A 27593-nucleotide genomic window follows, 5' to 3' on the forward strand; every position below is an offset into this window, starting at 1 on the left:
TACTTTTTGAGTTTTTGTTTCTTTGCTTTGTAATTCCTTGAGGTGTATCCTTTTGTTGTTTATTTGAAATTATTCTACTGTTTTTCACATTGGTGTTTTTTTTGCTATACACTTTGTTTTCGCATTACTTTTGATGTATTCCATAGATTTTGATATATTGTGTTTCCACTTTCATTTGTTTCAAAAAACTTTATTTCTTAATTTCTTTATTGACCTTATGGTTATTCAGGAGACTATTATTTAATTTTCCAAGCAATGTATGTTAACAGCGTCCAGAGTTTCTCATGTTATTGATTTTTAGTTTTATTTCACTGTGTTCTGAGAAGATACTTCATATGATTTTAATTTTAAAAAATTTTTCAAGACTTGTTTTTTTTTGCCTAACATGTGGTCTATCCTAGGGAATATTGCATATTCTCAGGAGAGGAATGTGTGTCCTTTAGTTGTAGGATGAAATGTTCTTTAAATGTTAGGTGCATTTGGTTTAAAGCTCATTTAAATACAATGTTTCTTCATCGATTCTCTTTCTAGATGATCTGTCTAATGCTGAGAGTGAAGAGTTAAAGTCCCCAAAATTATGTATCAGAGTGCTGTTGCATTGTGTGCATATATAGAATTGTTGTATCGTTTTGCTCAATTGATCCTGTATTTGTCTTTTTTTTAATTGCAGTTTTTGACTTAGTCTATCTTTTTTTCTGATGTAAGTATAGCTACTTCTGCTCATTTTTGGTTTCCATTTTCATGAAATATCTTTTTCTATGCCTTCATTTTTAGTCTACATGTGACTTTACAGATAAAATGAATTTCTTATGGGCAGTATATAATTGGGTCGTGTTTTCTTATTATTCACCCAGTCTATATCTTTTAAGTGGGGGTATTTAATATATTTTCACTAAAGGCTAACTGTCATTTTGCTAACTGTGATCTGGTTGTTTTATATATCCTTTGTTCCTTTCTTCCTCTCTTACTGTTACCTTTGTAGTTTGCTGGTTTTCTGTAGTGGTAATGTTTGACTCCTTTCTCATTCCCATTTTTGTATTTGCTTTAACAGTGAGTTTTCATTTTTGTGTTTTTCAATGATAGTAAATATCACTCTTTTGTTTTCCCATGTAAGACTCCCTGAAGCATATCTTGTAAGGCCAGTCCAGTGGTGATAAATTCCTTCAGTTTTTGATTTTCTAGGAAAGTATTTTGTTAAACTTTTTTTTTTTTTTTTGCATGAAATGAAATCGTCATTGTTTTTCTAATTCTCAGATTCCAAAATTGATCATCCAGCCTTATTATCTTTTATTCGTATTATTGATCATAAAATAACATGCTAGAAGATTTATTTATTTATTTATTTTGAGATGAAGTCTTCCTTTGTTGCCAAAGCTGGAGTGCAGTGGCCAGATCTTGTCTTACTGCAACCTCCGCCTCCCAGGTTCAAACAATTCTCCCCCCTCACCCTTCCAAGCAACTGGGTCTACAGGCTTATGCCACTACACCCAGCTAATTTTTTCATTTTTAGTAGAGACACGGTTTCACCATATTGGCCAGGCTGGCCTCAAACTCCTGACCTCATGATTCATCTACCCTGGCCTCCCAAAGTGCTAGGATTATAGGCACTGTGCCTAGGATTATAGACCACTGTGCCTGGCCAAGTTTTATTTACAGTACACATAAATAGGAAATGATGCTGTTTGTATATCAATATACTCTTAAATTTAAAGATCCTCCAAACTAAACAAAAATGATCATTTCGTATAATTTTAATATACTTATTTTTTCTTTTATTCCTAAATAAGTGTTTGCTTTAATATTATATAATAAAATATTTATTAAATTTTATTTGCCTTCTTTAGCCCTAATAATATTAGCATGTTTATTAAATTTATTTTGTCTTTCTTTTAGCCGTTGTTATGATACTCAAACAATGTTTACTTTTGTTACTCTATTTACCAGTTAGATTAGATTTTAAAATGTTTAGATTAAATATGAAATAAGAACCTTATTTGTAATTTACATTTTTCTTTCTTTGGTTCACTGAATAAATTCTTTATTAAGATGCTATTTCAGCATCATGTTGAAAGAGAACGTTTTTTATGAATTGTTAATTATAGTTGTTAAGCTTGATAGTGTCTTTAGAAAAAGATGCCTCTGGCCAAATATTCAGTGTTGGAAATGAGTATTACTGATGCAAATAGCATAAATTACACTCAGACTGTCTCCATTAGGGAGGGATGAACAAGACTCTCTTGTACATAGATGTGATTTGAATTTATGTGAAAATTAATTTTATAGCTAATGCACTTGTCTACACTAAGAAATGGACTCATCAGTCTAAAATATCAATCTTGGGTGAAGTCAATTGAATGTCTTTTTGAAAAAAGTATGCAAAATAACAGTTCCCTTGAATGAAATGATCTCCTCTCTTTGTCAAAAATAAAATGAAATTTTCTCTGTAAGACAAGATAAGCCAAGCCAGTCTTCTACAATAATCTTGCTTAAAGAATGGAAGCAACTCATTATGATTGACTTTAGGTTTGTTTCTAAGAAAGGAGAAGTGCTCTGGTTTAGTGCGCTTACTGAACTGTAAACTCAAAGCTACTTGTAGCCTCTTTCTTTGTTCCTATGCTAAAATTGGAGTGCTTAAAATTTCTAAGGATGACTTAAATTTTAAAATTAAGCGTATGTAGAAATGCTTAAAGATCTAGGCAAATATCCAGTTCAGAGACTGGAATAGCATTTTTGTTGGCAGTATTTTCATTCCATTAACACCCTCGGGTGGTTTAATTCCCTGGAGGCTATCTTAATGATGTGTTTATGGAAAACTGGCCGTCCTAGAATCTCAACTTTATGGTACAACTGATATTGATGGGAAATTACACAGAAGAAACAGCCCTGTTCTATATGGCTAAGCTCTGGTAGACAAATATTTTTTAAGTTCCAGGAAATATTAATAATTATTAGTTACTATACAGATACAGAGTATAGGAATTTAGTATTTACTATTGCAGATACAGAATATAGGAATATGGGTATATATATATCTGTCGATAGCTGAGAATTTTTGAAAGAGCACAATGAAAAAAATAAACACTGAGGGTATATTATTTTCTTTTCTCCTGATTAATTTGAACTCAAAGGTAATGCTCTCTTTTCTGTATCGGCATTCCTCTGAATACAAAAATTGTTCAGTGGATGTGCACAAGACCAGCATATGTAACATTTTCCTACACAGTTGAGAAAATCATGATGCAGAGAATCAAACAGGCCTTTTCTTCTAATTTGTTTCTTTGACTTTTGTCAAATTCTTATGCCTAGTAATTTCCAGGACCTGTGAGATAAAGTCAAATTTAATATTTCTATTTGATACAGATGCTTTTAACCAGAATGTTAATTTCTGATGAAAAAAATCTACTGTGTGTATACTTCAGTTCAAATATATAGTTGATTTTTAAGACAAAGATTCTAGAAGCTTTTGTTTGGATTTAAAAATCTCCATCAGATGGATCCAGTAAGTTACCAACTGGTATAAAAATTTCATAAAATGAATTTTCATTACACTAGTAAGTAAAAATAATTGGAAGAATTTATCCAATTATCACATGCTCACAATAGTTATTTTTCTCTACTTTTAATTTGGGGAATACTTTTTTATTAATGATAAAGTATTAATGAGATTATGATGAATTCTTCAGTTTTCAATGTCATTGTTTGCTAAAAGAATTTAATCTAAATTCTTTATCATATGTTTTCTGATTTGTTACATTCATAGCTCTCACTCTAGATTTTAAAGTTTGTATTTTATTTTTAATTTCTCATAGTGCCTGGCATAGGGCATTGAATATAGAATAAGTATTATTGGAGTGAATTAATATGATAGTCATGTTCATCTAAAAATTATTTTGCACATTTGGTAAGGGAAACATTTAGAAGAGAAAAATGGGCTCAACTTGTATCATCATACCTGGCTATTCTACAAAATTTCCAAGACTTCTATGCAGATTCTTATTTGAAGTTAACAGCTGAAGGTACTCCATCCTATATTACATGTTGGCTACAATACGGGAGATCACCTAGTGTTTGAGGTATTTATATAAACAACTGATGTGTGTTTTGGATATATAATGGTCTGGACTGCATTCATTCTTCTGCCATATTAGGATAGGGACAAGTCCAAAGAATAGTCTAACATATTAAACCACTAAATGCCTATTTTTGTTGTGTTTGTTGACTTGGAAAATTGCAATTAAAATGACTTACATGCAGTTAGATAATTATCCTCTTAGCGTTCTGTTCACTTGCACGTGTGTACCATAGATCTCTTACATATTATAACAGTTTTCAATGTGGAATGTGATAAGACCAAGTAGTATTACTTTAAACAAAGATAGGACTCAGGGTCTGGGCATTTACTATATTCAATATGATAAATACCATCTTGTCTTTATCCTGTCCGAATTTGACGTATTTCCAGGTCACTGTAAGAAGTGTTTTCGTCATACTTTCTCACTCTTTTTTTTTTTCTCAGTAGTTTAGGCAGGTTGGCTTAAAAATAATAAACAGGTAAATCCTTTAAGTAATTAAAATATGGGGAAAGAGAATTTTTCAGTTTTAACCCCAATGATTGCTAAATCAATAACAAAGCACAGAAATTAGAGAAGAGACTTGTTTAAATTAATGAAACCACTTCTTCCTGAATGAAAGAGTCCTATAAACTTGATATTGGTTGTAAGGTTTTTGTTTTGGTTTTAGATATACATTTTGATTCTTTGTCTTAATACAATCACTTTGCTGGGGAGACTGAAAATTGTAATAAACCCAAAAAGAGATTTGTAAAGGAAAATTTATCCCAGATAATAGCCAGTTGAATTCTGTTTCATTAGCACAGAATTAGTACAGTGGAAGGAACAGGGTTATATCTGTTTTGCCTTTCATACAAAAATACGTTGTTTCTTCAAGCATCATGGAGCCAGTGGGATTTGGTTTTTGCATATAGGTAAATCAACTGTAATGCCTGCTGTACACAGCTTGCTCAGGCTTCCTCAAGCCTTGCAGCCAGCAATAAATGCCTTGCGGCCAAATATAAATGCAGTCCATGAATTAAAAAAATATAAACCATTAAATGGCACAAGCTTATAGATGGTGTTCAAGTTTCATTCAGCCTCTGGTATCTGAAAGTCTCTTATGACTTTCCTATTTCCTTTTGCTTTAGGACATTGAAGTGAGTGATTCAGAGACAAGATATGCATATTTATATATGTTTTATAAGAACAACTAACCTTGAAAACATGCAGGATAACTTGGAGAGGGCTGAATTATGCTTACTTTTCAAATTCCTAATAGTCCCTTTTTTTTCAGAGCAGTGATTTAAAATCCTTGTGATTGAAGAGCTTTTGAAAGAGGCATTTATTAATGTACTCAATATATTTATTTATGACCAAATATATTTTAAAAACAGCGTGTGTCCTAGATTTGGAAAATGTTCTTAGGCCCCTTTTTTTTCCAGTGTCATTTTGCTTGCTTTGGAAAACTTATATTCTCAGAAAGTATTTTAATTTTGACTGGAGAAAAAGACAGAAAAAGGAAATATACTAAAGTATTTTTAGTATGCAGTTGTTTATTCAGAATTACCTTTACCAGACTTCTCAGATAGTATTTCTGTAAATCATACATCCAGCAATAATTGATTTTTATAATGATCAGTTTTAGTTATTGCTACATATTGAAGGGCCTCTGAATCATTAAAGAGACATTATGATTAGACTCTTTTTAGTGTTAAGTGTTTAACATTTTATCTCCTTTCAGGGTACAATACTTTATTCATAGAGATGACTTTCAAATTGTCTTGTACCTGGGAAAGCTGGGCAGGGCTGGTTAAACATCCCTTATGTTAGAACATACTATAATAGATTAAAAGGGGCTTTTTTTTCTTGCTCTCTCTCCCTCTCTCTAATGGCTTTGTCTGAGTCAAGAGTATTTTAGAAATGGGTCTGTGTAGTGTCTAAGTCCATTCTAATCATGCCTGATTTTAAGAGTCCCAGTCTTTGGATTAATTTGGGCTATCTTTTGCATTGGTTGTCTTATATTGTTTTGTGTTGTTATAAAGGAATACCTGAGGCTGGAAAATTTATTAAGAAAAAGGGTTTATTTGGCTCATGATTCTGCTGACTGGAAAGTTCGAGATTGGGTATATAGTGAGAGCCTCAGGCTGCTTTTACTTATGGTGGAAGGCACAGGGGAGCTGGGTAGGCAGAGATCACATAGTGACAGAGGAGGTGAGAGAGAAAAGGCAGGTGCCAGGCTCTTTTTAACAACCAGCTCTTGCAGGAACTAATATAGTGAAAATTCACTAACCCCCTGCCCTAAGGAAGGGAATTAATCTCTTCATAAGAGATCTGCTTTCATGACCCAAATACCTCTCATTAAGCCCCACCTCCGACATTGGGGATCAATACGAGATTTGGCGGAAACAACTATACCCAAATTACAGCACTGGCCTTTTCATATGTCTGTCTCTTGACTCTTTCTGCAATCCATGCTTCACAATTTTGGAAAGATAATGCTAAAATATACTTTCATTTGCACCACACTTATACTCCTGCCATACTCCTTTGTCCATCCATTCTCCTTTTTAAATCTTTTTTTCTTGTTGACATTCAAAGTTTGAAATGGTGGCCAATGAATGAAAGAGGAGAGTGTCTGGAGGAAAAAAACTGAGATGGAAAAGTGAAGACAAAACAATTAAAGATAAATTTTGGTGATTGGGCACTCAGGACAAATTATATGCATTTTAGTTAATTTTTGTCATGCTACAGTTGGAGGTATTGTTTTATAATCCTGGAGATATTTTTATTACTTACAGTGATGACCTGATGTTGATTTCCTTTGTTAGAAATTATGATTTAGTTTGCTTACTTGGAAATCAGTGTGTAACACTCCTGCTGGTATTTTCCAGAGCACTTTTGTTTTGAAATTCCTAGACACATACAGCCAAAAAGATTAAACCATGAAGAAAACTAAAACCCGAATAAACCAGTAACAAGTAATCAAATAGAGGCAGTGATAAAAAGTCTTCCAGCAAAGAAAACCCGGAGCCTGTAGATTATATTGCTGAAATCTATCAAACATTCAAAAATCTAATACCAATCTTACTCAAATTATTCCAAAAATAATAATATTAATGAGGAGGAGGGAATACTTTTTTTTCCTTTTCTTTTCTTTTTTATTTTTTTCGAGACAGTATTGTTCTGTTGCCCAGGCTGCAGTGCAATGGCATGATCTTGGCTCACTGCAACCTCTGCCTCTCGGGTTCAAGCAATTCTCTTGCCTCAGCCTCCCGAGTAGCTGGGACTACAGGTGCCTGCCAACGCCTGACTAAGTTTTGTATTTTTAGTAGAGACGGGGTTTCACCATGTTGGCCAGGCTGGTCTTGAACTCCTGACCTCAAGTGACCTGCCCACCTCAGCCTCCCAAAGTGCTAGAATTACAGGTGTGAACAACTGTGCCTGGCCAAGGAGGGAATGCTTTAAAACTCATTATATGAGATCAGATTACCCTGATACCAAAACTAGGCAAAGATATAACAACAACAAAACTACAGACCAATATCTCTAATAAGCATAGACATAGAAACAAAAATCCTCAAAAATTCTAGCAAAGCAATATCAACCACATATTGAAAAGGTCATTAAGGCTGGGTGCAGTGGCACTTCAGGAGGCTGAGGCGGGTGGATAGCAGGATCTCAGGAGTTTGAGACCAGCCTGGCAACATGGCGATACCTCATCCCTACAAAAAATACAAAAAAATTAGTCAGACATGATTGTGTGTGCCAGTAGTCAGCTCCTCAGCAGGCTTAGGTGGGAGGATCACTGGAACCTGGGAAGCGGAGGTTGCAGTGAGCTGAGATCATACCACTTAACTCCAGTTTGGGTGCCATAGCCAAAACCCTGCCTCAAAAAAAAAAAAAAATCATTCATTATAATCAAATGGGATTCATCCCATGGATGTAAGAATAGTTCAGTAAATCAATAAATCAACATAAATGTCATAGCACATCAATAGAATGAAGAACAAACTATGCGATCATTTCTTTTTCAGTTGTTTTGGTTGTTGTTGTTTGTGAGATGGAGTCTTGCTCTGTTGCCCAGGCTGGAGTGCAGTGCTGCTATCTTGGCTCACTGCAACCTCCGTCTTCCAGGTTCAAGCACTTCTCTTGCCTGAGCATACCCAGTAGCTGGGATTACAGGCACGTGCCACCATGTCCAGCTATTTTTTGTATTTTTAGTAGAGATAGGGTTTCACTATGTTGGCCAGGCTGGTCTTAAACTCCTGACCTCAAGTGATCTGCCTGCCTCTGCCTCTCAAAGTGCTGAGATTACAGCCATGAACATCTGCACATGGGCATGATCATTTCAATCAGATACCAAACAAGCATTTGATAAAAATTCAACATCCCTACATGACAAAAACATTCAAAAAACTGCCTATAGAAGGAACATACCTTATCACAATAAGAATCATGTGTGACAAACACATGGCTACTGTCATTCTCAATAAAGAAAAACTGAAAACTGTTTCTCTAGGATCTAGAACAAGACAAAGATTTCATCTTTCACCACTTTTATTCAATATAGTAAGAGAAATCCTAGCCAGAGAAATGAGGCTAAAGTAATAAATAAAGGGCATCTAAATTGAAAATGAGGAAGTCAAATTATCCCTGTTTACAGAAAATATAGTATGATTTTATAGTTAGAAAAACTTAAAAATCACCAAAAAAACCTATCAAAAGTGATACATTTAGTAAAGCTGAAAGATACAAAATCAACATAGAAAAATCAGTAGCATTTTTATATGCCAACAGCAAAGAATCTGAAAAAGAAACCAAGAAAATAATCCTGTTTACAATAGATACAAATAAAATAAAATACCTAGGAAGAAACTTATCAAGTGAAAGATCTCTACAATGAAAACTATAGAACATTATGCAAGAAACTGAAGAGGTCACAAACAAATGGAAAGATACTCCATGTTTATGGATTGGAAGAATAAATATTGTTAAAACATTACTACTATGCAAAGTAATCTACAGATTTAATATAATTCCTGTCAATATACCGGTACCATTCTTTACAGAAAGAAGATAATATCCTAAAATTTATATGGAACTACAAAATAAATAAATAAATAAAACTTTGAATAGCCAAAGCAATCCTGAGGAAAGAAAAATCTAGAGTTATCACATTATCTGACTTCAAATTATACTACAAAGCTATAATAACCAAAGCAGTATGGCACTGGCATAAAAACAGACACATAGGACAATGAAATGGAATGAAGAACCCAGATACAAATCTATGCATTTACAGCAAACTCATCTTCAACAAAAGTGCTAAGAACATACAATAGGGAAAGGACAGTCTTCAACAGGTGGTGCTGGGAAAATCTGATATCCATTGGACCCATTTCTCACAATATACAAAATTAAAATCAAAATGAATTAAAGACTTATATCTAAGACTTTAACCTATGAAACTACTAGAAGAAAATATTGGGGAAACATTCCAGGACATTGGTCTGGGCAAATATTTCTTGAGTAAGACCTCAAATGCACAGACAACCAGGGCATAAATGGACACATGGAATCATATCAAGCTAAAATTCTTCTGCACAGCAAAGGAAACAATCAACAAAGTCAAGAGATAACCCACAGAATGGAAGAAAGTATTTGCAAACTACCCATCTGATGAAGAATTAACAACCAGAATATATAAGATGAACAACTCAAAAGGAAAAAAACAAAAAATCCAGCTTAAAAATTGGTATTAGGTCTGAATAGAGATTTATCAGAAGAAGACATACAAATGCCCAACAATTATATTTTTAAAATGTTCAACATCACGAATCACTAGAGAAATATAAAACAAAGCTGTAATGAGATATCATCTCACCCCAATTAAAATGACTTTTATCAAAAAGACAAGCAATAACAAATGCTGGTGAGGCTGTGGGGAAAGAAGAACCATTATACCTTGCTGGTGGGACTGTAAATTAGTACAACTACTAGGAAGAACAGTGTGTAGGTTCTTCAAGAAATAAAAATAGAACTACCCAATCCAGCAATCCCACTGCTGGGTATCTATCCAAATGAAAAGAAATCAGTATACTGAGACACCTACACTCCCATGTTTACTGCTGCACTATTCATAGTAGACAAGATATAAAATTAACATAGGCGCCCATCAACAGGTGAATGGACAAAGATAATGTGATACATACACACAGCAAAATATCACAGAGCTATGAAAAAGAAAGTGGTCCTGTCATTTGCAACAAGATACATGGAACTCATATATGGAAGCCTAAAAAATTGAACTCATGGCAACAGAGAGTAAAAGGATGGTTACCAGAGGCTATGAAGGGTAATGGGGAGGGAGGAGATTGAGGGGAGGAGCAGAGGGTTAATAGGCACAAAAATGCAGTTATGAGGAATAAAATTTAGTGCATATCAGCACAATAATACTATAGTTAACAATAATGCACTGTATATTTCAAAATAACTACCAGAGTAGAATTGGAATGTTCCTAACATAAAGAAATGTTAAATGCTTGAGGTGATAGATATTCCAATATATGCTGATTTGATCATTACACATTGTATGCTTGTATCAAAATATCACATCTACCTATAAATATGTATAACTTGTGTATTTATAAATGTAAATAATGTGTATTAAAAATGTAAATAAATAATAAAACAAAAAAGAATTTATTTCTCTCTATATAAAATTCTGGAAGTGTATTTACCAAAGTGTTATAGTGATTATGTTGGGTGATGAGAATATGACTTACATTTATTTTCTGTTTTAATGCTTTTTTATATTTTCAGATTTATTCTACAGTGACCATTTTCTTATAACAATAAAGCCACCTACAGTCTGCAAGAGGAAATAGAAAAGAAAAAAGAACAAAATTTATTTTTATAAAACTCAGTTACTGAAGAAGGCATCCCTAGCTATATAATAAAAACTATCTGCTCACATAAAAATTAAATAAAAGTTAATCATATAGTAAGCGAGCTTCAACAATGATACAAATTGCAATAAATTGCAGCCTATTAAGTATGTTTAAATTTATAAATTCATAATATTTTAAAAAATGATCTCCTTTTGGTGGCATGGAACTAAGTTGTTATCTCAAAAACTAGTAAATAAAGGAAAAGAATAAAGCATGCATTTTACTTTTCCTATATGAACTACACTACTAGGTAATCAAGTAGCAGATGAGGGGAAATGACGCTTTATAAAAGGTGTTCTAATTTATAAATTAAAAATAAATGCTGCAATCAGGAAACATCATTTACAATGGCCAATAAATTCCATTAAATATCAATGGCTGCTAAAGTCACCAAAAGAGAGAAAACTGGACATCATATGTCTAAATCATCCCAAATACTATGTATGGTCCTATCAAAGGGATCAAGCCTGAGTCAGATCAACTGCTGTCTGGATGTGCAAGAAATAACCACGAGAAAGAAACATGTTGAACTGTACAAGGATAGCATCTTCAGAACTCCAAACTGTGGGAAACTCTACCTATCGAATTTTCTAGTTCTTCAATAGACATGATAAAGAAATGAAAGGCATGGAAGAGAAAGGCATACATTTTAAAATGACTGAAAAGACATGTCAAAATTTTATAAATGTAGACTAGAGTGTCTATATTTGAGTAATAGAACTGGAAAAAGGAATTGCAAGGAAGCCATTACCATAAAATCCAGGATAATGGCAGGAAGGAGGGTGTTATAACTGGGAAGTGGCAAATTAAAAGGGCTTCTTATGTGGCTGGAAAAGTTATTATTCTTGGCATGGGTGATGTTTACCTTATAGTAATTCATCAAGCCATACATTTGACTTGGGTGAATTTCTGTATCTGTGTTTTATTTTGCAATAAACATGGTTTACAATGTAAGCAGGGTTGACAAATAGTAGGGTTCAAAAATGTTTAACTTTTTTTCTTTGAGAGGAGAGGCCCTAGTGGGGTAAAGGTGAAAGGCAAAAAACTGCCTGAGATAACAAGATGCTACAAGAAGGACAGAAAGTGAAACACCATATGGGAAAGTGAATGGTGGTGAGAATTTCTCCAACTTCATAATTTTGTCTTGCCCAATTCATATCTCTTTTCAGATTATTAGAGAAATGCAAATCAAAACCACAATGCAAATCATGCCAATCAGAATGGCTATAACTAAAAAGTCAAAAAACAACAGATGCTGGCTAGGTTGTAGAAAAGAAGGAACACTTTTACATTTTTGATGGGGGTATAAATTAGTTCAACCATTGTTGAACAGTGTAGTGATTTTTCAAAGACCTAGAGGCAGAACTACCATTTGATCCAGCAATCCTATTACTGGGTATATACCCCCCAAAATATAAATCATTCTGTTACAAAGACACATGCATGTATACATTCATTGCAGCACTATTAACTGCAGCAAAGTCATGTAGTCAACCTAAAGGCCCATCAATGATAAAGTGGATAAAGAAAATGTGGTACATATACACCATGGAATACTATGCAGTCATGAAAAGGAATAAAATCATGTCCTTTGCAGGGACATGTATATAGTTGGAAGCCATTATTTTCACCAAACTGGCTCAGGGACAGAAAACCAAACACTGCATGTCCTCACTTTTAAGTGGGAGCTGAATGATGAGAGCACATGGACACATGGAGGGAAATAACACACACTGGGAACCTGTTGGGTGGCGTAGGGGAGGGAGAGCATCAGGAAGAATAGCTAATGGAGGCTGGGCTTAATACCTGGGTGATGGGATGATCTGTGTAGTGAACCACCATGGTACAAGTTTATCTATGTAACAAACCTGCACATCCTGCCCATGTAACCCCTGAACTTAAAATAAAAGTTGAAAAAAAAGATGATTGTATGATACACTGAAATCACAGTATTAGAGTATTCTGAGTTTTTTTTTTTTATGTACTTGCTTTTACCAGTTAGTTGTATACCTTTAGATACTTCCTCCTTGCTTGTTAATGTCTGAACTTCCTTTAGTGTTTCTTGTAAGATAGGTCTGATGTTGCCCAAATCCCTTAGCTTCTTGCCCAGAAAATTTTTATTTCTCATTCAGATTCGAGAGGTATTTTTTCCGGTTACAATATTCTGGGTTGAAACTTTTTCCTGCCGCACTTTTAAAATGTCATCCAACTCCCTCTGTTCAAAGATTTCCATTGAGAAGTCTTCTGCCAGTTGTATCAGAGCTCCTTTATATGTTATTTGCATTCTTTTGCTGCTTTTATGATCCTTTATCTTTGTCCTTTGAGGATTTGATTAGTATATGTCTTGAGGTAGTCTTATTTAGGTCGAAAATGCTTTGTGTTCTTTGACTTTCTTGTCCCTGGATATTCACATCTCTTTCTAGGTTTGAAAAGTTCTGCTATTATTTTTTAAATAGCCTTTCTTTTCTGATCTCTCTCTCTCTCTCACCATCTTCTTTAAGGCCAATAATTCTTAGATTTTCCCTTTTGAGGCTATATTGTAGATTTTCTATGCATGTGTCATTCTATTTCTTTCTCTTTTTTCCCTCTGATTGTGTATTTTCATATAGGTTGTCTTTGAGGTTCACTAATTATTTTGCTTTATCAATTGTGACATTGAGAGTCTCTGATTCATTTTCAGTTTGTTGGTTGAATTTGTCAGCTCCAAAATTTCTGCTTGGTTTTTAAAAATTATTTTAGTCTCTTTGTTAAATTTAATAAAATTCTAAATTTTTCTCTGTGTTGTTTTGAAGTTCACCAAGATTCCTCAAGACAGCTATTTTGAATTCCCTATCTGAGAGGTCACATATCTTCACCCCTCTGGGAATAGTCACTGGTATCTTACTTAGTCCACTAGATTTGGTCATGTTTTCCTGGATGTTTTTGATGCTGTGGACATTTGTCAATGTCTAGGCATTTCCTCCTTAAAATCTTACTCTTTGCTTTATGTCTTACAAAAATTCTAAATACATATAATAAATATATTTCCATATAAATAAATATAGTCTGTATTGTCTCTTTAATATGTGGACAGGAATGAAGAGATATTTAGTTTCTATTATTACACTTAAAATAATGCTACTAAATAGTTACTGAAAATAATGCTCCAATAAATAATCCCTTTTGTATAAGAAATGCAAAACATTGCCTGACCCATCCATATTTCCTTATGAATTTCAAATGGGCAGTGGAATACAGGACATGGCATTCACCATTCCCTCCACAAATGGAAGATTAATTTAGGCTTTTATAGCTTTTGGCCTGGCTCAAAAAGATGAGATGAATACTAGCAGATTTCTTGCTCAACAATTTGGAACTATAAAACTAAAAATAATTGTGCTGGCCGGGAGCAGGGCTCACGCTTATAATCCCGGCACTTTGGGAGGCCGAGGCGGGTGGATCATGAGGTCAGGAGATCGAGACCATCCTGGTCAACATGGTAAAACCCAGTTTCTACTAAAAATACAAAAAATTAGCTAGGCATGGTGACACGCGCCTGTAGTCCCAGCTACTCGAGAGGCTGAGGCGGGAGAATTGCTTGAGCCCCGGAAGCAGAGGATGCGGTGAGCTGAGATCGGGCCATTGCACTCCAGCCTGGGTAACAAGAGCAAAACTCCGCTTAAAAAAAAAAAAAAAATTGTGCTAACCACTGATAGTTGAGTTGAAAAAATCCTTAATAAAATACTATCAAACTGAATTCAGTAGCATGTGAGAAAGCTTATCCACCACAATCAAGCCATATATGACCATGTGTAATCTTAGAATTAAAAATAAATTGAAAATCCATAGAAAGACAAAAAATGGAGCAGACATGTGACACCTACTATGTGCCACTTAGTGTTCTAGCTCTAGCTGCTTGGGATACATAAGGGAGTAAAACAAAGATTTTTGCTTTCATGTAGCAAACATTCTAGAGAAGGGAGACAATAAACTATTGACATTTTCAATGAGTGAGATAGCATATTGGAGTGCTATGGAAAGAAAAGAAAGGAGAGCAGAAAAAGGGGGTCTGAAAGAACAGGTAGTGAGGCTACATGATGTGGTTCTAGTGAGGTGGATGGAGAAAGCCGCTGCCTTGGTTTTGACAACTTTCTAGTTAGTAATTTAAGTTTGCATGAATTCTTCCCAGCTGTACTTATTTACAATACTTTGCTTTTGTGACTTTTAGGTATCCTTCAATATGTCTCCTTTCTTATTTGAAATAGTTTCAATTTGTTTCTGTTGTTTTAAACTTTGATAAAAATATTCTTATGCATTAATTTTTGGGCACTTATCCAATAATTCTTGTAGGATAATTACCTATTAGAGGAATACCAAGTTAATGAATATGCATATTAAAATTTCTTATTTAGTTTTTAACTGAATTTGTGTTTTAAGTTTATAACTCTCATAATATTGAGATGAATAAATATTCACATGACAGATTTCCAAACATAAAGTAAATCAGAAAGGGTCCAGTCATAAGACAGAAACCATGCTAGTAGTAATTTGAGCAGGGAAAATTTTATTTGAAGTATTTTTAATGACATAAAAGTGGCTAGCTATGAAAAAGGGTAAAAGAGAACTTAAAGATGTACAGAGGAAGCATCTGTGTAGAGTTACTGTGGACTACTATTTCAAGAGATAGGGGGAAAGTACACAAGAAAGGAATTTGCCATGTATGTACCTATGCAACAATCCGGCATGATCTGCACATGCACCCCAGAACCTAAAGTACAATAAAAAAAAAAAAAAACAAAAAGGAATTTAGAGAAAGAATCTATAGGGCTGAGATTTAGACTTTTGAGGAGAAGGTGTGGCTGCCACTGGAAGATGCTCCTCACTACTATAGTGATCAAGGAACTTGGTGGAGACTGCTTGCCTTGATAACTTGAGATCCACCACTACTGTGGTGGCCTTTGTTGGAGGCCATCTGCTGCTGAACTGCCAGGACAGTCAGTAGCTGCTGGGACTTCTGCAAATCCCTTCTTTCTCCTCTAACCTGGCAGAGTCCCTCCAGGACTCTAGATTGGCTGTGCCTAACAATGATCCAATTAGCAAAGAGGAAATGTAGTCGGTGTAGGAGAACAAGGTGGACTAGAGTGACAGTTGTGGAAAATTTTATTTCTTTATTGATTATTTTTTCTCTTTTCTTCACCTTAGTCTCTTACTCTCCCCATCGGCTGCACTTGTGAAAGGTCTTCATTTTATAAGTCATGTCATGCATTTCTTCCATATTCCTGCTTTGAATTCTGTTTTTTTGACATTTCAAATTAAAATGGCTAGTTTCAAAAAGCTATCTCCACTTGGAATATCTTTTTATTTTTCTTTTTTTTTTATTGCATTTTAGGTTTTGGGGTATATGTGAAGGACATGTAAGATTGTTGCATAGGTACACACATGGCAGTGTGATTTGCTGCCTTCCTCCCCTTCACCTATATCTGGCATTTCTCCCCATGCTATCTCTCTCCAACTCCCCACCTCCAGCTGTCCCTCCTCTATTTCCCCACAACAGACCCCAGTGTGTGATGTTCCCCTCCCTGTGTCCATGTGTTCTCATTGTTCAACACCCGCCTATGAGTGAGAACATGTGGTGTCTGATTTTCTGTTCTTGTGTCAGTTTGCTGAGAATGATGATTTCCATGTTCATCCATGTCCCTACAAAGGACACAAACTCATCATTTTTTATGGCTGCATAGTATTCCATGGTATATATGTGCCACATTTTCCCTGTCCAGTCTATCATCAATGGGCTTTTGGGTTGGTTCTAAGTCTTTGCTATTGTAAACAGTGTTGCAATGAACATTAATGTGCATGTGTCCTTATAGTAGAGCGATTTATAATCCTTTGGATATATACCCAGTAATGGGATTGCTGGGTCAAATGGAATTTCTATTTCTAGGTCCTTGAGGAATAGCCACACTGTCTTCCACAGTAACTGAACTAATCTACACTCCCACCAACAGTGTAAAAGTGTTCCTATTTCTCCACATCTTCTCCAGCATCTGTTGTCTCCAGGTTTTTAAATGATTGCCATTCTAACTCTAGTCAGGAAGGGCCAAAGAGACAAATTTTGATTACATGCAGTGATCTCCTGCAGCAAAATCAGTCACTGACCCCTACTCTTAGGTTGGTGCAAAAGTAATTGCAGTTTTTGTCATTACTTGTACATGGTAAAAGTGCAATTACTTTTGCACCAACCTAATAGTTAGAAGCTGATTTTCTCTGAATGAATGAATATAATGAGTTTGAAATGGTTTTTTTTTAATGCCATGTGAATCACTATTCTATGATTTGAGACATCATCTCAGACCACCTCCCATCTCTAAGCTGTCATAACCACCCTATCTCAAGGCAGAGCCCAGCTTTTAAATCAATCCAAAAGGGGTTGCACAAAAGCAGAAGGCCAGTACCTTAAAGATTACTCTGATGTGAGGCAGGCGCTATGACTCATGCCTGTAATCCCAGCACTTTGGGAGGCTGAGTCAGGCGGATCACCTGAGGTCAGGAGCTCAAGACCAACCTGACCAACATGGAGAAACCCCGTCACTACTAAAAATATAAAATTAGCCAGGCGTGGCGGGACATGCCTGTAATCCCAGCTACTTGGGAGGCTGAGCAGGAGAACTGCTTGACCCCAGAAAGTGGAAGTTGCAGTGAGCCAAGATTGCACCATTGCACTCCAACCTGGGCAACAAGAGCGAAACTCCGTCTCAAAAAAAAAAAGAAAAAAAAATTACGCTGATGTTTATGTTCGAACTTAATAGTGTGCCTAGTCAGTCATGATGGGAGGGTAAGAGAAATAGGCCGTCTATTCTGCAGGATTTGAAAAGAACTGGAAATTCAAATGTCAAGTAAGCTATAATGGCATGCTCTAAAATAGCAACTCTGACTAAAGATGGAAGGACAGTGAAATGAGAATAGTACTAAAAGTGCAACTGAACATTTACTAGACTTTATAGCAACATTTGCACCACAGAGAAAATTCAGCATCAGCGTCCTAAAGCAAAGTGCTCACGACACATGAATCAAGAATGTTTGTCACAGTGAGGTGCCAATGACTGAAGCCTGCAACAGAAAAAAAAAAAGAATGAGCAAATACAAAGTAAATTATTTATCAGTGAGATAGCCTACTTAATTAAAGTCATAAATGATCATTATTAAATTAAAAGGGGCTTTGTGTGTCAAAAAAAAAAAAAGAAAACAAGGTAGATTTGGAGTTGAGAGAGGGAATATATTAATACATCTGCAAATGTGACCATCATATTCTTTAAATCCATAAGCAGAGTGGCTTTTACCTAGTAGTAAATAAGACAGAAAAGCAAAGAATCCTTACACGTTTCTCTGCACCAAATAGTGTATTTGGGTACAATCTTATTAGATTGTACAAAATCTTATTAGATTTTACAAAATCTAATAAGATTGTACCCAAATACACTATTTTGAGCAGGAAAAAAGTTTCTAATATTTTTCAAAATTCCATCTTCAGGCCATAATTCTGTGCTGCTATATGGAATATATACTGCTTACAATTATTTTCCATGTGTTACCTGCAAGCCTTTCAAATGCATTTTTCTCATGGGAATTCAAAAGCTCCGGAAACATTTTTTTAGTATGTATTTTACTGGTTGCAATTTCAGGGAGCTGCAGCACCTGGTGAGATCATCACCATTCATCTGCTGTCTCTTACAGAATGTAGTAAGTTGTCCAATGAACTAGATACTTTTTTGTATCTATTTATCTCCTTGTTTTCATATTGCATCTGTTCCGAAAATTCTACTAAGATAAAGAAAGAAAAATATTCTACATGACTACAAGTTTTATTTACATGGAATAATCATCACTGCGGATTTTTTAATGGGCAAAAGGCATCCTTTTGTTATCACTCCATATTATACAACCTAAATTCAAACTCCTGTCGTGACTGTTGGGCCAGGCCACTAAATTGTCTCCTGTAGTCTATTCTTACCTGCCTCACTTCTGTCCTTCATACTATTTTTATTTTTTAGGTCTGTGAAGTCTTTCAAAAAGTCTTCATCTTGTTGAAAATCAGCTCTTCTCCAGAATTAAAAGCCCTAATTGCTTCCCAGTGACCAAGTTCCATTGCAAGGCAGGCGAGGCTACATCTCCAGCTGCTCTCCCCTCTTACTCTGTATTTGAGTTTCCTGAGCCACCAGCTATTATGCACAACCACATGCTGTTTCTTTCCTAGTGAGTTCCTACTCATGCTTCCAGACTCAGGTCAAAGGTTGTCATAAAGATGTCCCTCAGTCTTGGGAAAAATGGCTTAATCTTTGCCACCATTGTTTTCTTACAGCACTCATTCAGACGTTTCAAATATTTGAGCGCCTACTACGGGCGGAAGAGAATAGAGAGGGATGAGATAAAAGATGGGAGATTTTAGATAGAATGACTTACTTTTCTGGGATAACATTGAACAGGGTGTTGAATGAATTTATCAAGTCAGCCACGTGGCTCTCTGGGCAAAGGACTTTTCAGACATGGTGTATAGTAAGTGCAAAGGCCCTGAGCCAGGGATATGTTTTGGTATAGAAGGAATAGTAAGGAGACATGACTGGCAGAAGAAAAGCAAACCAGGGGGAAAGTGGTTGAAGATATGGCTTGATGTTGGGGTAGAGTGAGGGCAGATCATGTAAGGCCTTGTGGGCCATGGTGAGAATTTTGGTTTTTATCCTGAATGAGATGGGAAGAGAAATATTGTATAAAAATATATGGGATTGAGTCCCCCTGTTTTCTTTTATAGCAGAGAGAAAATTAATCCTTTAGAATACGGGGACATTTCCTAATTAAAAATCTTGTTACTTTTATAGCAAAACCTGAAGTGCAACAATGGGTAAATCTACTCTTTTGCCTTTTGTAGGTAGGAGACACATTTAAATAAAATGAAATGATGATTCTTGGAAAATTCAACTTCTTCTTATCAAATCTCTGAAAATGAAAGAGGCTCACAATTTGTGCAACTCCTTGGAAAATAGTCTTCTAGCCAGTAATGGTTTTTGATTGTGTATTAACCCATATTGCAAATTAAACTACTGCAATGGCACATTGGATTTTTTTTGATCACTTTGTGTCTGAATACACGAACTATATTTGTAATTTAAATTATTTTTTTAAAATTCATGGTAAAATCTTGACGGAGATAACACAAATAACACAGAAGTATATAATTGTTTTCAGTATGGAAAGGACTTTTTAAAAGAGATGATATCTTTATTATTTTATAGAATGAATTAATGTGCAATTTGCACATCTTTTGTAATTTAATAAGAATTCTAAAAGTAATGAAAGTACATAGGCTGTAATAAATATTGACTTTTAACTGATTTTTAGAAATAAAACAGATATTTGAAAATCATAGACATGCTTAGGATTAAAACCACAGCCTATGTTAGAAATTGTATACAAATCAGGGATGTGGAGAGTTTCAACAGTGCTGTAGTTTATACAACCAAAAGTGATAAAGTTATAACATTCTCTTTATAGCATGTGGTCCATTTCACCATCTAGTTTCTAGATGCATTTCAGAAGTGCAATGCACTGTGATACTGAATGTAATTTATCTCTGAAGAACTATATTAACTCCTTTTTAATAACTGAGGATGTTACATGACTAACATCTAAGCCTACCACACAAATTGATCAAAATGGTTTCAGCTACATAAAACTGTACCAAAGCGATTTAAAGTGACTTAGAATCCAATGGCAGCACAGATTTTAATCCACACTCATGTTTCTGCTATCGAAAATCTTATATGCTGTATAAGAAGGTGATGAAGGTCAAGTTGGTTTTCCTGTCTATATGCTTAGAAGCAGTCACTCCAGAGGAATAGGAGGAGGATGAACCAGAATGAAATTTTCTCAGAAAAGGAAATATCTTTCTCAAACTCTTATTATATATTATGTTTATGTTATTCAGTTTTGAATACTTGATATTTTGACAAAAATGAGGTGTTTCTTTTCTGCTAAAGTCACTTGCCTACTCCAAACATTTCTATGTTTCCTAGAATTTCATTTGGGTTCTAAGAGATACTCAGTGTAGAACTAGATAAAGAAAATAGATGAATAAACAGCCTTTCCATTCATCTGCACGTTTAGACAAAGCCCACATAATCCAACAAACACCATTTCACTGACAGTTCTTTTCTGGCATTCTTTGATTTACATATTTCCTCAGAATGACAAAAGAATTTAATATTATACAAGTGAGAATGATTTGTTTACTAATATGGTTTGGATGTTTGTTCTCTCCAAATATTGAAATGTGATTCTAATTTTTGGAGGTGAGGCCTGGTGGGAGATGATTGGATCATTTCGGCAGATTCCTCATGAATGGTTTAGCATCATCTCCTTGGTGATCAGTACGTTTTCACTTCATGTGAGATCTGGTTGTTTAAAAGAATTTGAGAACTCTCTCTTCTCTCTCTTGCTTCTACTGTTGCCATGTGACATGCTGGCTTCCCATCTTGGCCTTCTGCCATTACTGTAAGCTTCCTGAGACCCTCATCTGAAGCTGAACAGATATTGGTGCCCTGCTTCTTATACAGCCTACAGAACCAGGAGCTAATTACGCCTATTGTCTTTATGTATTACCCAGCCTTAGGTATCTCCTCATAGCGACACAACGATGGACTAACACAGTTACATAGCCGATGTATTTATAGAAATAAATTTTGAATAGGGTAGTAAATTTGGCCGGAGAGGAGAATTGACAGAGCAAACGAATTTTGTGCTAAGTACTCTTTGAAGTGGCCCAACTACCTGGTCAAGCTGCATGCAGGAATCCCAGCAGTCCCGGATCCTTACTTTACTAGCAATCAAAATATCCTCATGTAAATTAGGCTGCCTAAATGCTTTTGTTGTGACGTGTTCTAATCCTGGTATATCTGATCCTGAATATTCTGGCCATGAAGTGCCTGGGAAAATTTCAGAAAGAACTTGGAAACAGAAATTACCTTGTTGGTGGAGAAATGGGGGTAGATAGGGTTTGTCTGGTAATTATTTATCCTAGAGGACATGTTTTTCCTATGTCTATTCAGTCTGCAATCTCCATGTTGCAGGCAAGAAATAGTGAGGCAAAAGATGGAGAAAAAAATGAATGCACAAGCAAATGTTCTAACAAAGATAAAGTAGAAGTTAAAATCTGTGGAACCCAATAATGGGAAATCACTTGAAAAGGAAATTACAGTAGTCTTAGAACAAATAAGATGTAGGAATCAAATTTATCAAAGGCCAAATAAAAAAGGGAGAAATACTGAAAAGGAAATAGAGAAGGTAGATGAACAAATGTTTCATTTATCTTTCCATTAAATAAAGCTCACTTAGTCACTTCATTAATATGATGTGATTTTCTAACAAGAATATTTGCTTCTGATGCTAGAAGACCTAACATGAGAAATGTTCAAATTTTCCCTTTTTGCATTTTCTGAACATTGGCAGTTTCTCTCACATGGTTTGGCCCTTTAGCAATGTTCTTGTAACCACGGTTCTTCTGCTAATCAACCCGGCAGGCCTTGGAGGTTATTAACACTGGCCTACTTTCAAAGTCCTGAGTTGAAGCCCCAGGGTATCCATTTGTGAAGAGAAACACAGACAAGAGAAATGGCACCGTTTCTGTCTTTTTACAGGGAAGAAATCATTCCTGTTAATTAAATGAAGAGTTTGAGAGGTGTTTGGAGAATTGTTTGTTGCTGTCCTGCCGAGTTTTCTTTGTCTTGTCTTTGGAAGTTGAGGCTCCAGTTCAAGCTTTTCCTATGTGAATTAGAGTTTGAACTCTTTTTCTTAGGAAAAATTTAATCTTTGCAATCAAACCACTAATTATAAATAAAAACCATAGATTACCAATGTAGTTTTAAACCAGCTGTCCCTCTACTTTTAGTTTTAGCTTTAGGGAAATGATTTGAGAATCAAAGTGGTGAAATATATCATAGACAGGAGCCCAACTTTTAACTGATTTTAAACCTCGTTTGTCTGATCTCTCTTTGTTTAATATCTGTTATGAACACTGGGGCTTGAAAATGGCATCTGAAGGCAACTAGGGGTCCAGACTCTGAGCCTTGAGCTTCTTTAGGCTGTGTGTTGCTGTGAAGTTCCTGGCTTGTTTAAAATGCATTGTTACTTTGCATATTAAGGAACATGGAATGACAGATGTGTGATACTGAAACAAGTCTTATTCTCTTTGCTAAAATATGGGAAAAAGCTTGAATTTTGGAGCCAAAGCTGGGTTCACATGTCTGCCTTACCTGTTTATAGGTGTGTAACCTTCCTAGGTTTTTTCAAAACCTTTTTGAGAAAAAAAGTTTACTTCTTTTTTCAATCCTTATATAGATGAGAACTTTGTACACTGTTTGTGTCCCCTGAGACATTGCCAGCACCTGATAGACGACTGATAGCTATTTATTATTTAGGCATTGAGTATTGGTTGTGCCACCCTGACTTTTTTCTTAGAGTCTGAATTCATCTAATGTTCATAAACAGCTCCATTCTTGATTTAGGTACTTAAGGATTCAGGCATTTGGAAGAGATAGTTTTACTTTTTCTTCAAATTATTTGCATGCACGTTTTCATAGGGAAGGCATTACATTTGCATTTTGAGCATCTGTTATCTCCAATATTGTCTCATTTTCCTCCCTTTTATCCAATTTTTGTTAGGGGGAGCTGCATTTTGTTGCATTTTAATGTTCTCTGTACTATTGTGGCTATTATAAGAAAGGCTACTTATTTCTTTTTCTTAATATTCTACCCTAAAGCTCAAGGAAAACATATATAGAACCTTTCGCCACTGCTGTTTCATACAGTAGACTGATAACTTTCTCCTTCATAGTCTCTTTCTAATGAAGTCCGCATTTACATCTAGAAACTCTAAATTAAACTCACTCTTCCCTGGACATTGTCACCTGCACTGGTATAAATGGTAGTTGTGCAAGGTCACTGAAGAGGACATCTTTCAGCTGCTTTATAACTTGGATTCCTCAGAGACCTTTAAAGGGCCAGGTTTCCTTTAGTCTGAAGATTTAAACTTAGAACCAAAAATTCAAACAGAATTTTACTGAAGATCATTCACACCAAAGTCATTTGTTTCTATGTTGCAATCATGCTTCTCCAAAGCATTAAACATGTAAATAATGTTGCTTGACTTTGTAATGCTGTAAGAAACAAAATACGATTAATAAGAAAACTGATTTTAGTTCAGCAGAAGACGGTAAGTTATAGCTCTGGTCAAATACAGCTCACTGTCTCACTGTCTTTATGTGGCTTTCTATTTAAGAATAGCTTTTACACTTTTAAATGGTTGGAAAACATTAAAACAACAGTAATATGTCATGATACATGAAAATTATATGAAACTTACTGTGTCATAAATAATATTTTATTGGAATAGAGCCGCTCTGATTTGTTTGCATATTCTCTGTGGTTGCTCTTGTGCTGCAATAGCAGAGTTGAATAGTCGTGATAGGTAGCTTACGGTCTGCAAACCCTAAAATATTTACTCTCTGGCCCTTTGCAGAAAGAACTCACTGACCCCAGATTTAAAACCTTCCTTGTAGGGAATGTTGCTTACCTACTTTATGATTTATATAATATTAAACTCTCCTAAGTGGCTCAGCTTCTTCCATGTTACTGAAAATTTGCCTAAGATCACAATGTTTGTGGCAGAGTTTGAGTTTCACTTATCGTCTCACCAAGACTGACATTTAAAATTTAATTTAATAAAAATATTCAAAGAATGTTCATATTGGAAGAAAAGTCTATATTTAAAAAATACACAATCATTTTTCTTTTTATTTGATAAGGATTTCTTCATCTCCAAGAGATTTTCCAAATTATGAGTAATTTATTGGATTTTTAAATAATATAATTGAATAGGGAATGAATAGATTTATGAATGGCTAGTGATTAAATATAGGGTAAGTCCAAGATTGCACTAAAGATTTTGTACACACATCTATAGTGAATTAGCAAAGGAGAAATGTCATGAAAAGCAGTTAACTTGGAAAAGAGTTAAAGAGTAGCATTCATTGTTGTAAACTCTGTGATGTGTGATGTAAAATTTATTATAAAGATTCAATGTGATATGTCTAACATAAAATAAAACTGTTAAACTACAATAAGCCAGTTTTATTGTCTTTTGGACTGATTTCTGAATAAATGATATTCAGTAAGTGGTAGTTATTACTCTATGATATTTTTTGGTGAAAAACTGATGGATTGAAATTCTCTAGATATAAAAAGAATATTTGAAGAGTAAATGACTGACTGATTTTATAATCAAATATATAAATAAGAGGTAAAGTTTGATCATTTTATAATCAACATTGATTGTCTTTTTTTGGCTTAACCTTAATTTGATGTGGTATAAAAATAAGCTACAATTTAGCAACACTCTTTTAAGAATTTTTTATTAAGACAATTTCAAACATATACAAAAATAGAGAGAATAGCATAACAAAACATCTGTATAGCTGCCACCCAGCTCCAATAATTGTTATTTTAGTGTCAACCTAGTTTCGTCTTTAAAACCTCTCATTCAACCCTGGATTATTTTAAATTAAATACATATGAATAGTGCCTGTTTATATCTCTAAAAGTTAACTACTTTAAAAAAATAGTAACACTGCCATACCTAAAAATAATATTGTTAGGATTCAAATGAAGTATGCATTTTAAATTCCTTGCTGTGTTTCTTAAATCTGTGATTTCCCTGTCTCTTCTCCCTCGAGGCAATGTATTTGTTGAAGGAAACCAGAGCAGAGATTCTCATATTGTGAATCTTGCTGATTGCACTACGCTGATGTCATTTAACTTGCCCCTCTGACTATTGTGTTTACTGTAAAGGGTATTTGGAATTAGAGAATTGATCAAATTCAGGTTCAATTTTAGGGCAGGAATACTGTACAGGTGGTTCCATCAAAGGTACATGAAAATTCTGTGTGTCCTTCTTTTTGTGACTTAGGGGCCCTGGGGATCATTGATCAGATCTATTATTTCATTACGGTGACATTATAATTTTATAATTCCTTCTTCCTTTATGAGTTAGAAAAAACTTTAGTAAGGAGAAACTTACTGTCATTGGTTATGTTACCTCAGGTATAGCTTATATAGGAAAAGCATAATGTAATTTTTTAACCTAGTGTATTAATTAGTCCTTTCTCAGGCTGCTGTGAAAAAAATACCCAAGACTGGGTAAATTATAATGAAAAGAGGTTTAATTGACTTATAGTTCTGCATGGCTGGGGAGGCCTCAGGAAACTTACAATCATGTTGGAAAGCACTTCTTCACAGGGCGGCAGGAGAGAGAATGAGAGCAGAGTGAAGGGTGGGAAGCCATCAAATCTCATTAGAACTCAACATAATGAAAACAGCATGGGGGAAACCACCCCTATGATTTAATTGTCTCCATTAGGTCCCGCCCTTGAAATGTGGGGATTATTACAATTCAAGGTGAGATTTGGGTGGCCACACAGAGCCAAACCATATCACCTAACACTCTCTTAAAGTGATGTGTACATTTTTTTGCTAGTGCATCATTGCGAACTCACTGATTTAAACATTTTAAGTTTAAATCAGTTGCAGCTGTTGTTTTTATTGTTGCTCAGAATGTTCCATATTTTTTTGTTGTTTGCCAGTGGGAATTTAGCCCTGAAATTTTAAATGTATTTTTAGAAAGTTCCCTTAATGTCTGTCATGAGAGTTTCTGTGTAATTTTATTTAAAGTGTAATTTAAGTCTTTTTAATGTATTGTCCTTATACATGCAATGAATTTTATTGTGTATCTTTTTATTCAACTAAGAATTAAAACTTTAAATTTGAGTTTTGTGCTAGAGACGCCCTTATTGTGACTCTTCTAAGGATGGCAAGAATAGCCTTGGAAGTCCTGTGATCAGCCCACCTTGGACAAGGTTCCCTGCTTGTCTCTTCCCCCTCACCATTTTGTACTCATTTGAGGTGCTTTGAATGTGTTTCTGTGAACAAAAGGGCCTAAGACAGACATGAGAAGACTGGTTTTTGTTCTGACTCTGCCATTAACTAAGTTACAGTTTGTTGAATTGGTCTAGCTCAGCATTTGCCCCAATAATATCCCTCAAGACACTAGCTGCAGGATCTTTTGTAAAAGGGTTTCTTGCTCAAGTAAATTTCAGACATATTGCCAATACTTTTGGAGTATCACTAGGTCTATTAGCATAAAAGGCTACCAGAATTTTACAGGAAATAAATGAATTTAACTTGGTATAACTGTGTGGTTTCCTTCATCTGTCCTGCCACAGAATTTTTAACACTACTATCCTGTGCCTCTGGAGTTCCAAGGAATACTTGGCAAATGCTGGGTTAGCTAATGTCTAGGTTTCTAGTTCTAACTCTGATAGTTTGACTGCAATGACAAAATGTGTCAGAAAATCAGAGTCCTTTTTCTTTCATGTGAAAACTGCTTTCCCTCTTGTGTCTTCCTCTGCTTAATAATTGACACTGACTTTATCTCATCTTAATGGAAAAATTTTTTTCTGGCTCCCAGACTTCATATTCAATGTGAATTTTTGGTTGCAATAATTTCAAATGA

The sequence above is a fragment of the Sapajus apella genome, unplaced genomic scaffold (genome assembly GCF_009761245.1).
Source record: "Sapajus apella isolate SASKATOON/1434 unplaced genomic scaffold, GSC_monkey_1.0 scaffold55, whole genome shotgun sequence".
Taxonomy (NCBI): Eukaryota; Metazoa; Chordata; class Mammalia; order Primates; family Cebidae; genus Sapajus; species Sapajus apella.